Below are 15941 nucleotides of genomic sequence, written 5' to 3'. Positions count from 1 at the left end.
TTATGGTGGCATAAGCATTTCCACACCGATCACAGGAATCTGCTCCTGAAGCCAAGAGCACACTGTATGTTAGCTAACTTAACAATAAATTACATAAAAAATAATAATAAAAAAATAAACTAATAAAATTTCCCACACTGAAATCCCTAATCTGTTCTCTTGATAATTTAATATGTACTTGGTAATACTGCTTACATAATTCACCTGCTTAAATATTTCATATTTAAATATTTCATTTAGATTAAATTATTTAAAAATTCTGGGTTAATGGCATTCAAATTAATGTAAGTGTTCTATATTTTCTTGTCTTGTAGGTGACAATTTGAGGTTAACTTCAATTCCTCTCATTTTACTAAGCCAACTTTTTCAAACCTTTTCTGTAAAGGCCACACAGTAAATATTTTAGGCTTTGCAGGCCATATATGGTCTCTGTCACATATTCTCTGTTTCTCTCTCTTCTTTTCTCTTTTACAGCCCTTTAAGAACATGAAAATCATTCTGAACTCATAGGTTGTATCAAGACAGACCATACACAGGATTTGATCCATGGGCCATAAATAATAAATATAAATAAAGGCAGATGGTATATGAACACTTACATAACAAGGTTCATATGGGTGTCCATAATTGCTCAGACCTCATTACCCCTTTTCCTCTACAACTGAAGGGCTTTTTCCTAGATCTTGTCTATAAAATTAAAAAGTTGAAAACGCATAGGAGGTATTTAATGCTAGAGATGGGCTGGGTCCCCACAGACTTACAGAGTTATACAATTTAATAGAGAGAGTTACAGAATTCTACTGTTAGAAGAAATTGTTGCAATTATCTAATTTGAACCCTGTATTTTTTAATAAATAATATAACTAAAAACTCATAATAAATGATGAACTGATTAACTTACAAATACTGGAGGGATAGCAGGCCTTCAAATGTGTCTTTACGTAATTCGGTCAGATAATTTTCACTGAGAATTCTGCAAAATGAAAAGGTCATTTCTGGGTCAAAATGCAAAATAACTACAACTATTTGCTACACAGGACCGCTAGATGTGAGAGAAACCTGGGTAATGGTGCCACCAAATACACTAATTCTTATTTAATGTAGGGATGGCGACCTCTGCTGTTTGATTCAAATATTTTCTTCTCACATACTCCTTTGTCTCTCTCTCTCTCTCTCTCTCTCTCTCTCTCTCACACACACACACACACACACACACACACACACACCCCTATCCACTCTTCACACCAAAATGTACATTTAATGCCTACTCTCTGGATCACAAAATCTCTGTTAGAATCCAGCCCTGAGTGGCAAAAACATGGACAGAACTGCCACTTCCTCCTCTCTTTTCCCAAATTTTATTGTGGAAGCCCTATTTATAACCATATCAGTGCTACGAGTAAAGCCATCTAATTTTTTTCCCCAACCAAAAAGTATCTGTGAGAACTAAAAATGTGCATAAAATGCACATAACATAAATGCTCAGTTTAATATGTATAGAGTAAATACCCGTGTAACGCTATTTGTTCTTTCTACTGTTGGTGGATACTAGATTTTTCTAATTTTTAGTTATTATAAACAGTGCTGCTTTGAACATTTTTCTGTTTATATCCTAGTACACATTTGCCTAAGTTTCTCCAGGATTTAACAGGGGTACAAAATTGCCTTCCTAAGAGGTTGTGCTATTTCAAGCTGGCAGATTGAAACATGCCAGGTCTCTACCAAACTCCAAACTCCACCAAAGTCCCTAAGAATGATTAGAAAAGATACAATTAGAAAATCCACAACCTTAGCTCAAAGCCAAGGGAGTAGCTCTACAAACACTCCCCACCAGAAATGCCTTGGAGCCACCTACAGGGTGATTAGCTGGGATACTGCAGTAGGACCAAGGACAGCACATCAACCCCACATCCTTCCTCCTGGGATCTGGCAGCAAAGGGTGTTTTCTTCCAGGCAGGAGCCATTGGTGTTAGAAGGGGGCAGGGTCCCAGAACCCTGGAGGAAGGGTCTACACTCTGACTAGCCATTAGAAGTCACCTCCCACCTCTTCTTTAACTCTCAGGGGGACCTGTCACCAATAACAAGCCCCGTGGTTCATTTCACCTCTTCCTTAGGACCAGAAAACAGAAGCAAGTCAAATCTCAACTACAAAGATAAATTGCACTCAGGAATGACCATGTGGAGTGAGAAAGCCAATTCCATTCAGGACAGAAAATAAAAAACAAATATAACAGCTTATAGTCAATGACACAGTTAACAGAGAAAACACAAAAGGATTTGAGAATACCAACATTAATGGGGCACCTGCGTGGCTCAGTCGGTTAAGCATCCGACTTCGGCTCAGGTTGCAGTCCATGGGTTCAAGCCCTGCACTGGGCTCTGTGCTGAAGCTCAGAGCCTGGAGCCTGCTTCAGATTCTGTATCTCCCTCTCTCTCTGCCCCTCCCCAACTTGCACTCTGTCTCTCACTCTCTCTCTCTCTCTCTCTCAAAAATAAACACTATAAAAAATTTAGAATAGCATCATTAATATATCCTCAGATAGAGGTAAACAGTACATCTAATAAAAAGAACCAACTCAAGATTATATGAATGAAAAGTATTATCATTAGTAAAAAACTCAGTCTATGAGCAGCAGAAATGGTCGTTGAATAAATTAGAAAACTTGAGGGGCGCCTGGGTGGCTCAGTCGGTTAAGCGGCCGACTTCAGCTCAGGTCATGATCTCGCGGTCCGTGAGTTCGAGCCCTGCGTCGGGCTCTGTGCCGACAGCTCAGAGCCTGGAGCCTGTTTCAGATTCTGTGTCTCCCTCTCTCTGACCCTCCCCCGTTCATGCTCTGTCTCTCTCTGTTTCAAAAATAAATAAACGTTAAAAAAAAATTAACACAGAATTGCAATCGGTAGAGGTTGAGTTGGGATATGGAAGGGGAAACACCTTTCCTCAGAGCTACTGACTTCAAAGTTCTGGACCAAGAAGGACCTTAGAATGCATATAGATATAAAATTTTTTTTTCTAAAGTCGTCTCCACGCCCAGCTTGAAGCTTAACGCAGGGCTTGAACTCCCCACCCAGAGATCAAGCCGTGAGCTGAGATCAAGAGTCAGATGTCCAACCGACTGAGCCACACAGGCGACCCGTCCCTTCTTATACTTTTTATATGAGAATAGGGCTCCCTATTTTAAAGGGCTCCGTTTTAAAACTGTTACAAAGTAGGTTTTATATTTGCACTCAAACCAAACACTTCATCATTATGGTCTCTGGTATAAACCAAATCAAAAGAAAAGGGAAAAAAGTGTAGCAGCAACAACAGATTAGTGTCAATCAAGAGTTGGGGCCGACGTCATTTAGGAGCTGTGAGTTACAATGAAACTTATTCTGACGACCTTAGCTCAATGATGGCTCTTTCTAAACTAAAGAAGACTCCGTTTGTATTGTTCCTTTACACTCCATCCAATCCTGCCACACCTTAGATTTTTTTCGGACGTCCCTGGGCTCTCCAAGTGAATAGTAAACTAGGTGTAGGGGCCCTGACTCCCACCATCTCTACCAACCCAGAGCAGTGAGTTGGCAGGTGCTGGACAAACAATTTATCATCTGTAAGTGTGACTTTCCCTTCACCTAGTCTACTTAGCAGGTAGTCGCGGCCTCGAAGATCCCATGAGCCGTCCGGCCCAACGTCCCCACGCATCAGGCCGGACCCTCCATCCGCCGCCGACTTGGGCATCCCGCCAGAGACAGAACTTCCGAGCCGCCCCCGGCAGCGCCCCGGCGGAAGGACTCGGCCTCCACACTGGCGGGCGCCCGAGGCCCCAGCCAGGGGAGCCGGCCTCGCCCAGCCTGGCTGCGCCCCCGCCCGTGCCCCGACGCGGCCCTCACTTGTGCGTTTGCTGGTACAGCGGCTCCACGTCGCCGGCCCCGCCGGGTCCGGCCCTGGCTTCCCTGGAACACGTCCTCACGGCCCCCCCCCCCCCCCCCGTCCGGCTTCCGGCTGCCGGCTCCCGGTCGCAGGACCCGCCCCCTCCTGCCGGCCAGGGCTGCCCCGGCGCGCGCCCTGCCGGTGGTGATGGAGACAGAAGAGGAGGGCGACGGAGAAGAGGCCCGGACAAAAAGGCTAAGAGTAGTCAGAGGCACTGCCGCAGATCGGGGACGAGGAAGCATAGTTGTGGGTAGGGGGGCGGGCTTCGGCATCGAGTCAGGCGTTGACAAGGGCAGTCGGAGAAGTAGGGACGTGAGGTCCTCAGAGCAAAGCTGCAGGAGAGCTGGTGTACACCTGCCATTCCCCAGCGGAGGCAGGCTTGGGGGGGCTGTTCTCGCTCTGCTTCCCAGTAAGCTGCTCAGTTGTGGGTCTGGAGCTTGCGCTCCGCTGGGCTCTTGTGCGCAAGCATCTCCTATGTCAAATATGTCCGGTTACTACTCCCCCCCCCCCCCCCCATTTATCCTTCCAATAAACTCCCAATGAATGAGTGGTAACCGTGTCTTGTGTGCTGTGGGGAAACCGGTTCCTCTTGCCCTCAAGAGAGGTCGCGGTCTAGGAAAGGAAGTGAGATAAGGGTACAAATAAACAGCTGCTTTTTTTTTTTAATTGTTTTTTCAACGTTTTTTATTTATTTTGGGACAGAGAGAGACAGAGCATGAACGGGGGAGGGGCAGAGAGAGAGGGAGACACAGAATCGGAAACAGGCTCCAGGCTCCGAGCCATCAGCCCAAGGGGAGGCTGAGAAACGGAGCTCCTTGCGTCCCCGCCTGGAACCAGAAGGCTGTCACCCTCTCCTGCGCGGGGACTAAAAGTTCCACACCCAGAAAACGGCGAGGGGTCACTGTCTCTCTGTGCAACCTCAGCGCACTAGCTGGCTCTCCCTACCAGTCCTGCATTCACTGGTGCTCTTATCCAGCAGGGCCCAGTGGGTGTGAATAACTCAGCTCTCAAGGCAAGAACGACGCCTCAGTGCATATTTGAAAAGCCAAATCAAGTACACCGGGCTCCGGGGCAGGCGTCGGACTTGGCCTCCCTTGGGCCCAGAAAGCCTTCCTTTCTCCAAACAGCCCCTGCCACCTGGCCTTCCCCGCCCCGCCCCCGCCCCCACCTCTAGCCCAGCAAAGCCACAGGCTGACACTGCCTCCCAGCGCCCTGCTGGCCCAGCCTGGCTGGCTCTAGGCCACTCATCCGAGGAATTGAGACAGCGAGGTGGTCCCCCCTCAAAAAACCCTCAGTCCTTCCTCCTTTGGTCTCCCTTATTCCCCCCGCATCCTTTCCTACTCTGCCCTCCTGCTCCAACGTGGTTGGGGACCCTCAGTTCCAGTCCCCCCCGCAACCTCTGTTTGCTGGGTGTCGAGGGAGGGAAGGGCTGCCGGGCCCAGTGGAGAGGAGTGCGCGCGCGCGGGCACCGACTTCGGGGTGCGCGCCGCGTGCGCCTGCCTGGGGGGCCTCCACGTGGCCGAGCAGCGCGGGGTCCTGGCAGCGCCCCTCTTCCTTCCTTGCACGCCCAGGAGCTCTCTCTGTTCTTCCCTCGTATGGGGCCTTCATTCAGGGCCTGAGCGCACCGTTCCTTCCATCTGTAACACTCTTTCCTGAGTCTTCCCCTTTCTAACTCTGACTCATTCTCCAAGGCTCATCTTATATGTACATTCCTCCAGGAAGTCTTCCGGGCTCTGCCCTCCTCCACTCCGGATTAGAGGGCTCACCTCTGTACTTCCAGGCATCCTGCCTCCCTTCTAGCTCCCTCTAGGCTGTTGTAGCAGCTCTACAGGCTGTTGTAGCTCTAGGCTTACTCATCTGCCTTCCCTGTGAGAGGGTAGGACCGGGTCTACCTTGCTCAGTGTGGAGCTCACAAAGCTGGCTCAGTGCTGAGCACTTGGTATGTTCTCAGTAAATAACTGTTAGATGAACGAGTAAATGAATGAATACATGAACAAATAAAAACCACTCCCAAAGCTTGCGGTAATTTCCCCAACCTAGTGGGAAGGTGATTTCTGCTCGGCTCTGGCATTTTTCCTAAGGGGGCGTCTTGGGCGGGCACTAGCTGCATGCGTGTGTGTGTGTGTGTGTGTGTGTGTGTGTGTGTGTCCGGGACGCTCACCTCTTGCTCAGCTCCTTCAGGGCCCCACTTCGGCACAGGCCCAGGTAATCCCCCAGAAGCTTCAGCTGCTCCCGTCTCCTCCGGACGAGGCGCATCTGCTCCACATGCTCGTACAGCGAGGCATTCACCAGCTGCAGGTTGATGAGGGGTGGGCCCGGATCTGCGTCAGGAACTTCAGAGCCTGCCGGCAGATCTGGGACACCACCAGACGGCAGACGGTGGCGGTTGGGGGGGGGGGGCGGGACAGAATGGCCGTTCGGTGAGCATCTCTGCGACAGGCACAGTATTACCCACCCACTCACCCGCCCTGCCACCACCGTCCAAGGGAAGCGGTGCCATCTTCATTATACAGATGAGGAAATGGAGGACCAGAGATGATGTGACCGGGCCTAGGTCCACAGCTCATAAAAGTCAAGATCTGAACCCAGTTGCCCTAACTCCCAAACCTACTCTCCCTCCCAGGCACTAGCTGCGGTCCCTCCCCGGCCACGTTGGGTCAATGCCCCTCTCCCCCCGGGCCTACAGATCCTTCCCACTATTTCCTGTCTTCCCAGCCCCCATTTTCCTGCCTAACAGAAACAGGCACTGCCCCAGCGCCGACCCGGGAACCAGGTGACTGTCTGAGTCAGGCTCCAGCCACAGGAAACTACAGATCAGACACAGCTTAACAAGGTTTCCCGAGCGCCCCCACCCCAAGCTCTGGCCAGCAGCACCAACCAGGGCTCCCCCAAGTCCCCGTGTGGAGGGGAGCGATCAATCCCAGCCTCTCCCACTGACAGGGTGTTACAGGTTCTACCCTCGGCCCTGACCCTAATGCCAAAGCCGGTTACTGAGCGCCTACTATTTGCCCGACGGTGGGCTGCGGATCTCAACCATATCCTTTCTTCGGGCTGATGACAATTCAATGGGGGAGGTGTCACCACCCCCATTTTACAGATGAGTAAATGGAGGCTCAGAGAAGCTAAAGTGGCTTATCCAATCTACCTGCAGAAAGCAGAGCCCGGGTCTAAACTGAGGTGTTGTCTCTGCACACTTGGCTGCCTCATTAACTACCAAGAAGCTTCTCTCCCCTTCAGTCTCCTCCTTGGTGTAATAAGAAGGCCGGAGGATCTGAGATGGTCTCCACCATCAACTACCATGCAGTGGTTAGGAGTCAGGCTTTCAAGTCAGAATTGAATTCGAATCCTGGCTCTACCACTGCCTACCAGTAGGACCTTGTGACACTTATTTAACCTCTGTGACTCAGTTTCCTTGTCTATAAAGTGGGGAAAAGAAAAGCATCTCTTACGGAATTATTTTGAGTTTAGGTTAAAATAATGATAATAATAATAATAATAATAATAATAATAATAATGCAGGGGCGCCTGGGTGGCTCAGTCGGTTAAGCGTCCGACTTCGGCTCAGTTCATGATCTTACGGTTCACGGGTTTGAGCCCCATGTCGGGCTCTGTGCTGACAGCTCAGATCAGAGCCTAGAGCCTGCTTTGGATTCTGAGTCTTCCCCTCTCTCTGCTTCTCCCCCACTCGTGCTCTCTCTCTCTCTCTCTCTTTCTCTCAAAAATAAATAAATGCAAAAAATAAAAAATAAAAAAAAAAAAAGTTGTCCGGATGTTGTAAATAGCGAGTGTGTTTTATGGCCAAAGAATTATTTGCATCTGTGGCGGTTCTGAGGTTTAATATTCTATATGCAGTTAGTTAAATACTTACCACTGAGGGCAGGAGTGAGGACAAGGTAACCAACAAAAAGCCAAAGTGAAGCTAATGTCCTTGGGGTTCCGGTCCCCAGCAAGGTGGAGGCTGGGGTGGCACGGAATCTAAGAGTCACGTTCCCTGTGCTCTGACGACACATCCACACGTCAAGACTGCATGGCCAATAGGCCTGGGTCTTGAGAAACAAATAGCTTCTTCTTTGTGCTTCTGTGTCTGTCTTAAGCAGAAATCTGTGCCTTTGGGAGAAAGCCAAGTTTGTGCTCCTCCAGGCAGGCTCTGACTAAGTGAATGAGGGGCTGAAGGTGTGGCAGGCCTCAGGAGAAAGAAAGGGCACTGATGTAAGGCTCTAAGAGACTGGCGGGTGCCATCTCCTGTAATGTCCTCTGAGGCAGATACTTATTAATCCTTCTTTATAGATGAGGAAACTGAAGTTAAATAATTTGCTAATGGTAACATAGCTAGGTAGGTGGGTAAGCTCAGGTGGAGAAGAAGAAAAGAGAGATCTTAGAATACATCTTATTCAAAAGCATTTGGTGAACATAAAAAAGTACTCAAGACTAAATCACACTAAATGGTACCAAGTGGACAGAGCCTGTTATAAATCAGTATGAGTCCAGAACGATCCCAACTTTACAAATGTATGTAAACAAATATACAGAAAAGGCTGACTGCTCCAAGGGGAAGTACAGCCAGTTGGCCAGCCCACCCATCCATCCACCCGTCCATCAGTCCACATCCATCTACCCATCCCTCCATCCACATCCATTCACCCAACCATCTGTCTACATCCACCCGCCAACCCATCCACCCATCTATCTATTCACAACTATCTACCCACCCATCCCCCATCCATCTAGAAATATAATCTATCCTAACTATCTTTCCTTATCTATTCTTCCTCTCCCTCTCTTTCTCTCTCTCTAGTTGCTGGTGCCTTAAACAGTTTTCTCCATGGCCATGGGAGCTGCAGAGAACCACCCTCAGACCTCCACCTGAGGAACGAGGCAGGCACTGACAGAGTTCTGCCCAGGGGCTACAGACCAGCAGCACAGTTTTCTCTTGGTTGGCCCTCCCACCATCATGGGGCCTGAACCAGTGACCCTAAATTCCCTAGAGCCAAACTCCTCCACACAAAGAGCAGCAACAAAGGGGAGCGACCATTCCTTTGTCACTCCTCAGCCCTGTGTGGCCACGACTGGTTGGGCCCAAGGCTTACCGGGCGCTTGGTGAGGTCCCAGTTGTGGATGATCCTGGCCGGAATCACCGAGGCATCGTCCTGGTGGCAGATGTCGCAGTAATAGAGGCCAGAGAAGGCACAAAGCTTGGGTCGTACAAACGAGAAGCCAATCTGCCGGGAGCAGCCTGGGGAGAGGGACGGCAGGAGAGTGAGCAGTGGCGGGGCCAGAGTCTGGGGACAACGCAGAAGCTCCTAGGCAGAAGGACCTGCTATTTAAGGAAGGGGCAGACATACAAGGAGGACACAAAGATCAAACAACCGTCACTCACATGCCCACCGCTGAGAAACAACCCCATTACTTAGTCTTTACGACAAAACACCATTAACAATTATTGCTGCCATTTTGCAGCCGAAGCAGTCGGTGCACAGAGAGGTCAGGAGACCTGCCCAGTCACAGGACGATTAAGTGGCAGAGCCGGTAATCGGATTTGGGTTGGGTTGGTGTTAGAGCCCACATCCTCTTCTACCTAGCTGCCTGTGTTCAGTGTTCCCACTGCTTGCTCACCAATGCCAACCTCCCGTAGGCCCACCCCTCCACTGGGGCCCAGAAACGGAAGCAACCGAGTCAGCGCCTCAGCAAGCAGGGTAGGAGCTGGGGACATGGGGCCGGCCGACAGGCAGGGAGTAGGTGGGGAGGCCAACCGGAGGCAGGACCGTCTGGACACTGCCTGGTGCCAGCTTGGAGTCAGACAGGCCGGACATCTCTGGACAGTGGTGCAGGGTCCGGCTTCAGCTCCTCTGCTGGAGGTCCCTCCACAGCGGCGGGCGGTGGGAGTCAGAGTGGGGCTCAGATCCTGAGCACATGCCTGCCTCCCACAGGGCCAGGGGAAAGAGGCCCTCTGGCCTTGGGACGAGAAGGGCTGGCTCTTCTGCCTAATAGCTGCCTCATCCTAACCTTCGTCGAGGTTTTACGAGGTTCCATTTCAGTATCTATAAAACTCAGCTGCTCCTTGCTCTCCTGTGGGGGTGATGACCAAGTTTAAATGAGATGAGGCTTTGAAAGTGCCCTGTGAACCATGAAATACAGCCAGATGCCGGCGGTGGGCATCCACCCGGCCACAAAGCCATGCCTGCAGCAGGAAGGAAGCCCAAGCCCCCAGATTCAGTCTCGGCCTGAGGGCTGGCGGGTGAGAGGCACAGTGAGAGCCGCCCCCTGCCAGCATTCACACCCACTGGGGGACCCTCCTCACCAGCCCTGGGGGGCCTGGCCTCCTCCACGAGCCCAACACCCACAGGCGGAAAGTTCAGAGCGTGAGTGTTAGGGGTTGGCGGGTGTGAGGAGGGAGTGAGCAGGGACTTGAAAATGTCTTCTGCAGGAAGAAAACCGCAGACCACTTCCTTCCAGATGCCCGAAGCAGACTTTCCCTCCGGTCCCACAGGCTCCAGCCAACAGGATGGTCCTCAAACCACCTGCAGCTGCGTCTCCTGCTAGGGCACCCTGCGGCAGGGCAAAGTCCTCACAGTCCCCCTGGAGAACCGAAGGTGATGGAAACAGGGGTCTGGGTCGGGGAGAAGAGCTAAAAATGGAACGTGAGCCATGGAATATCTCACAGCCTTGAAAAGCAATGGGGTGGAGAGGCCCTGCGGGGACACGGCCAGAGCGAGCCTCTAGGACCGTCAAGGTCCTCATCTGGCTTCACCACAGGACAGGTTATTGTTAGGACTAAGTTAAATAATCCAAATAAAGCAGCTGGCCCGGTGGTCCCACACAGAAGGATCAGACTTGAGGACAGTAATGATACGGCAGATGTACTGACGTAGAATAATATCCATGATACATTCCTCAGTAGAACAAAACCAAGTTGCAGAACAATATATACAGCTGTGCTGGCCCGTACGGTGGCCACAAGCCACAGGCGCCCATTTCAATTTAAATACCTTTAAGTTAAACTGAAAATTTGGTTCCTTAGTCACACTAGCCACATTTGAAGTCCTCAGGGGCCACAGATGGCTTGTAGTTACCATATTAGACAGCACAGATCTAGGATATTTTCACCATCGGAGAATGTTCTATTGCACAGCACTCAGTAGGATGAGCTGTGCACCCACAGGTCCCAACCCTCGGCAGGGCTGCTGGCCTCGGTGGGTGCTGGGGAGGAGCAGAGGCTACGTCTGCTGCAACATCCCAGGGGTGGCATGGGGACGCTCGTGGAGAGCCAGGACAGGGCAGAGAGCCTAAATCGGGAGCCCCACCCGAGGCAGAGTGAGGCGGGCAGGCTGGGGGTGGCGGGACAGCAAGGGGGCACCTGCACAGAAGCAGCCCTGGGAGTCGAGGCCTTTCTCCGTGGGGATGGCCACGAGGTACCGCAGCAGGAAGCCGTTCTCCCGCGTGGCGAACTTCAGCACCTCCTGACAGTTTTCGTCCAGACTCCCGCCCAGTGTCACCGCCTCCTCGGCCCTCTCCAAGTAGGACGCCAGGACCTTGCGCACCAGCTCCCTCCACAGGGCGGCCTCCTCAGCATTCCCGGCCTGCAGCTTCAGGACGGCCTTGGCCGTGATGATTTTGAAGAAGGATGGGCCCCCGAGGCTCGTGTCTGGCAGGATGTCTCGGATGGTCTCAACTCCGTGGCTGTCACTTAACATTTTCTCGTTGTTTCTCACTCGGAAGCACTTCAGAGACTCCAAGGATAGGGAAAAAATATAGGGCATCCAGGTCCTGTCCGTGTACAGGTACAGAAGGGATTCTTTAATAGCGTCTGGCTCGGGAACTTGGGCAGAGGACCAACAGAACTGTGTGCCCTGGAGAGTCTCGGGCTCAGTGGGTGGGTCCGGGTGGGAGGGGAGGCCACCCTGGGGGGCGTCTGGGGGGTCCTCGGGCTGCTCCGGGTACTGGATGTTCACCCACTCATCCTCCTGCTGGGGCCGGCACTTCTGTAGGGCCTCCCGCACCCGGTCCAGCCAGTCCTCGGCTTCGTCCTGGGAGGAGGCCCGCAGGGCCAGCAGCTTCCTGCCAGAGAAGACCAGCTCGAAGCGGCCGTCGCCGTGGGCTGGCCCCACGGCCTCGCATCGCAGCAGGGAGCAGTTCTCCACGCAGGTGCGTTCCTCGGTGTTCAGGTAGAGGCGGAACTCCAGAGGGGAGAGCTCGCAGAAGAGTTCCTTCCAGATGCCCATCGCCCCCCGCCGCTCCACGGTGCCCAGCTTCATGAGACCCCGGAATGGGTTGGACAGCCCTGGGGGCAGAAAGAGGCACTTTAGACGGCGGGCCAAGCCTCTACCTCCCGAGGCCCTGCAGCGGGTGGGGACAGGGGCTGCCGCGAGAACGCTTTAGGAGTGCCTTCGTCCCATCCGCACCCTCAGCTGTTGACCTTGTTCCTGAATTTTACTGAGAAAAAAAAAAAAAAAAAAGGACTAAAAAAATTACCTCCACAGAGCCCTCACTATGGCATCTGTACCCACACTCAGACTTCCCCCTTGTCACCGGGGATGAACTTCCGGCTCAGTCTGAGGCCTACTCCTCCGTCTGCACAGGGGACCCCTCCCCACTGCCCACTCAAGGACAGGGACGTCTCTCCAGCAGCCCCCCCCCCCGCCCCCCACCGTGTCACTGCTTTGTCCCTTCCCTCCTGGCTCGTTCCCATCAGCACACAAACACGCTGTTATTTCTGCCATCTTTAAAAATAGCTTTCTTGATGGCACTCACATTTCTAATTACCACCCTGTTCCTCTGTCCCCTTTACAGAAAACCTCGAGGAGGTGTCACAACTGTCTCTGGTTCCCCTGCTCCCGTTCCATCTTGAATCTGCTCCAGTCAGGTTTTTGTCCCCTCCTTCCACTGAAACGGCACTTGGGAAGCCCCATGCCCTCCTTGTCACCAAATCCCAAGGCTAATCCTTGGTGCCAATCTGGCCTGACCCATCAGTATCTCAGGACACAGCTGAGACCCTCCTGCCCTCATGAGACACTTCCCTCACACGGCTGCTGAGGGGCCACTCTGGGTACTCCTCCGCCACGACGGGCCACTCTTCTGTCCCCCGGGCTCACTCCTCCGCCTCTCCCTGACATGTCAACATTGGAGCACCCCAGAGCTCAGTCCTGGGTCCCCTTCTCCATTGACACCCGCCTCCTACCTGATCGTGCCTACGCTCAGGGCTTTATGCCAACAGCTCCCCAGCGTTTATGTCCAGCCTGAACCTTGCCCTTGAACTTCAGGTTCAGATCTCCACCTGTGCCATGTATGGCTGATATCTAATAGGCATCTCAAAATTGACATGCCCGAAAATCAATTCCTGCCCCTCCCACTGCAAACTAGCTTTTCTCCCAACATCCCTCATCTCATAAATGGCAAACTGCATCCTTCGAGCTGCTTGGGCTAAAAACCTTTCCTTTCTGTCACACACATACACACGCAGCCCGTCAGCGAATTCTGCTGGCACATCCGGAACCCTCTGCTTCTCACCACCTCGACCGCTACCACACGGGCTCCGACGGCTGTCACCCCTGGCCTGGCTTGTGGCGAGAGCCTCCTGACTGGTCTCTCTCCCCTGAGGTCCTTCAACATACGAGCCAGGATGACTCCCCATTTAAAGGAAGTCAGATCACGTCCCTTTGCCCCAAACCCTGCAATGACTGCCATCTCCCTCGGAGGGAAAGCTAACGTCCCTTCTGTGGCCCGCGAGGCCCTCCGTCACTCCGCCCTCATCTCTAACTACCCCCTTCCCATCTCCTTGGTTTCCTGGGCACGTGCCCATGGCAGGATCTTTGCATCTGTTCCCCTGCTGGAGCCACACAGGTCGGCCCGTGCCTTCCTGCCTCTCTCCCTGCACATCTCCTCAAATGTCACCTTCTCTGTGAGGGCTTCCTTGGCCACCCATATGAAATAGTACGCTCCCCCCCGGCACTCCCCAAGTTCTCCACAGCAATTATTATCACCAGTCCATACTATACATTTACTTGTTAATTCCCTTCTTCCCTGCCTCTTGCACTAGGATATAAGAAGTCTGTGAAGACAGGGACGTTGCTTTGCTTCCTGCTGTGTCCCCAGCACCCAGAACAGCCTGGCACAGCACAGATACTTAATAAATACCCGCTGAATGAGCGTGTGCCTGGACACCACACACCCCTCTATGCTCCCTGGTTCCTAGGGCTCTGCCAGCAACTGGGGGGTCCAAAGGATGCACAGTTCTCTCTTCCGCAGCCTGAACTAGCCTTGGAGATTTCAGATAATTGTATAGGGTCTTCCTACCCTTCAGGGAACCTGACGGCCTAGGCATGAGGCACACTTTCTCTGGCATGGTTACACGGACTACAAGAAAAACCTAAAAGAAGCCAGTGTGGAGACCAGGGCTCTCCTGAGCTAGGAACCTGGCCGGAATCGTCTGCTGGGTCATGGCAAACAGAAAATGAAGTGAGAAAGAGACCGGCTCCAGGGCAGACTTTTCTGTTTGTGGGGGTTGTGGAGAAATTCGCTTATGGTTACTGAACGCTTTTTAGAATTGCACAGGGTGCGGAACTCGAGCTGGCCTCGTTGTAAACAGCGCACAGAGGACGGCTAACAGATGGCAGAGCTGATACACCCCCACCAGAGCTGTTAAACAAACCATCGAAGACAGAGGTCTCGGGAAGGGGCACTGAAACGCCTTCCGGAGGCAGGGTTTGCTCTGAGCTACAGGCAGAACCCAGAGTCGTGCATAGTCACACGACCTCGGGGGGGGGGGGGGGAAGTTTCAGTATTTCAATATATGAAACAGGTTTGGGGGCATGATACTGTGGAGCTCTCATGAGAAAATATAGCACTTTTCCTGAAATGCTTCCCTGAATTACTCAGCAAGGGTGTTCCTGATTACATTTTGGGAAGAGGTTTTGCTCGTGAGAATACACTACCCAACCAGTAATGGAAAAGAGGGCTCTGGCACTGCTCTCCGAAAGGCACTGTCCCCGCGGCAAGGTCACTGGAACCCTGCGGTCACCTACCCATCTGCCTGCGGTGCACCACCCTGAAGTTCTGGTGCTCCTGGGCCGCCGCTGCCCTGCTTGGCCGGCCTCCTGGGGAAGGCACGCAGGCTTGGTCTAAGGCCCCTGTGGAGTGGCTTTTCCTTGGCCCTTGAGAAAAGTGCCGGAGGAGCCCAGGCCTGGACTCCGGAGTCCCTCCGGAAGAAGCCACGGAGTGTTCTGAAGGGCTCTCTGTGGGCGGCTCCTGGGGAGGCCGGTAGAAGTCATCCTCTGAAATCCAGCTCCTGCTCTTCTAGTGGGAAGGGAGGGAAGACACAGGTGGTGGTTGAAGGTTTTTGTGTGTTTGTTTTGTTTTACAGACATCTTGATGGAGACACAATTCACCGATCATCAAAGGAACCATTTAGAGTGCACGACTGAATACTTTCAGTGTATTCACAGAGTTGTGCAACCAGCACCACGAAGTTCAGAACATTTTCATTCCTCCAGAAAGAAACCCCGTGCTCGGGAGCGGTCAGTTCCCATTTCCCCTCAACCGCTCCAGTTCTAGGCCACCACTAATCTACTTTCTGTTTCTAGAGATCTGTCCATTCTGTTTACATAAACAGAATCTTCATTTATGGTTTGTCTTTTTATTCATTTGTATGTATATTTATTTTGGGGTGTATGGGGGGGAGACAGCATGAGCAGGGGAGGGGGACAGACAGGCAGAGAAAGAGAGAGACAGAATCCTAAGCAGGCTCTACACTCAGTGTGGAGCCTGACGTGGGGCTCAGTCTCACGAACCTGGGATCACGACCGGAGCCAAAATCAAGAGTTGAACGCTCAACTGAGCCACCAAGGTGCCCCAATATAAAAGGAATCTTATAAATGTGGTCTTTGTGTCTGCCTTCTCTCTGAACATCAGGTTTTCTAGGTCCATCCATGTTGTGGCAGGCATCGGTATTTCTTTATTACTAACTAGTATTCCAAGGTATGGATGTAGCACATTTGGTCTGTCCGTTCATCAGCTGATGGGCATCTGGGTTGTC

General features: G+C 52.1%; 1 pseudogene; it reads right to left on the bottom strand.

The window, feature by feature from the left end:
- Positions 1 to 15941, bottom strand: part of LOC147571227 (pleckstrin homology domain-containing family M member 1-like) — a 66514-nt pseudogene that overhangs the window by 32090 nt on the left and 18483 nt on the right.

This window comes from Puma concolor, unplaced genomic scaffold (assembly GCF_028749965.1).
Source record: "Puma concolor isolate L17-30 unplaced genomic scaffold, mPumCon1.1.hap2 unalloc_scaffold_39, whole genome shotgun sequence".
NCBI lineage: Eukaryota > Metazoa > Chordata > Mammalia > Carnivora > Felidae > Puma > Puma concolor.
This window is presented reverse-complemented; position numbering and strand designations above follow the sequence as displayed.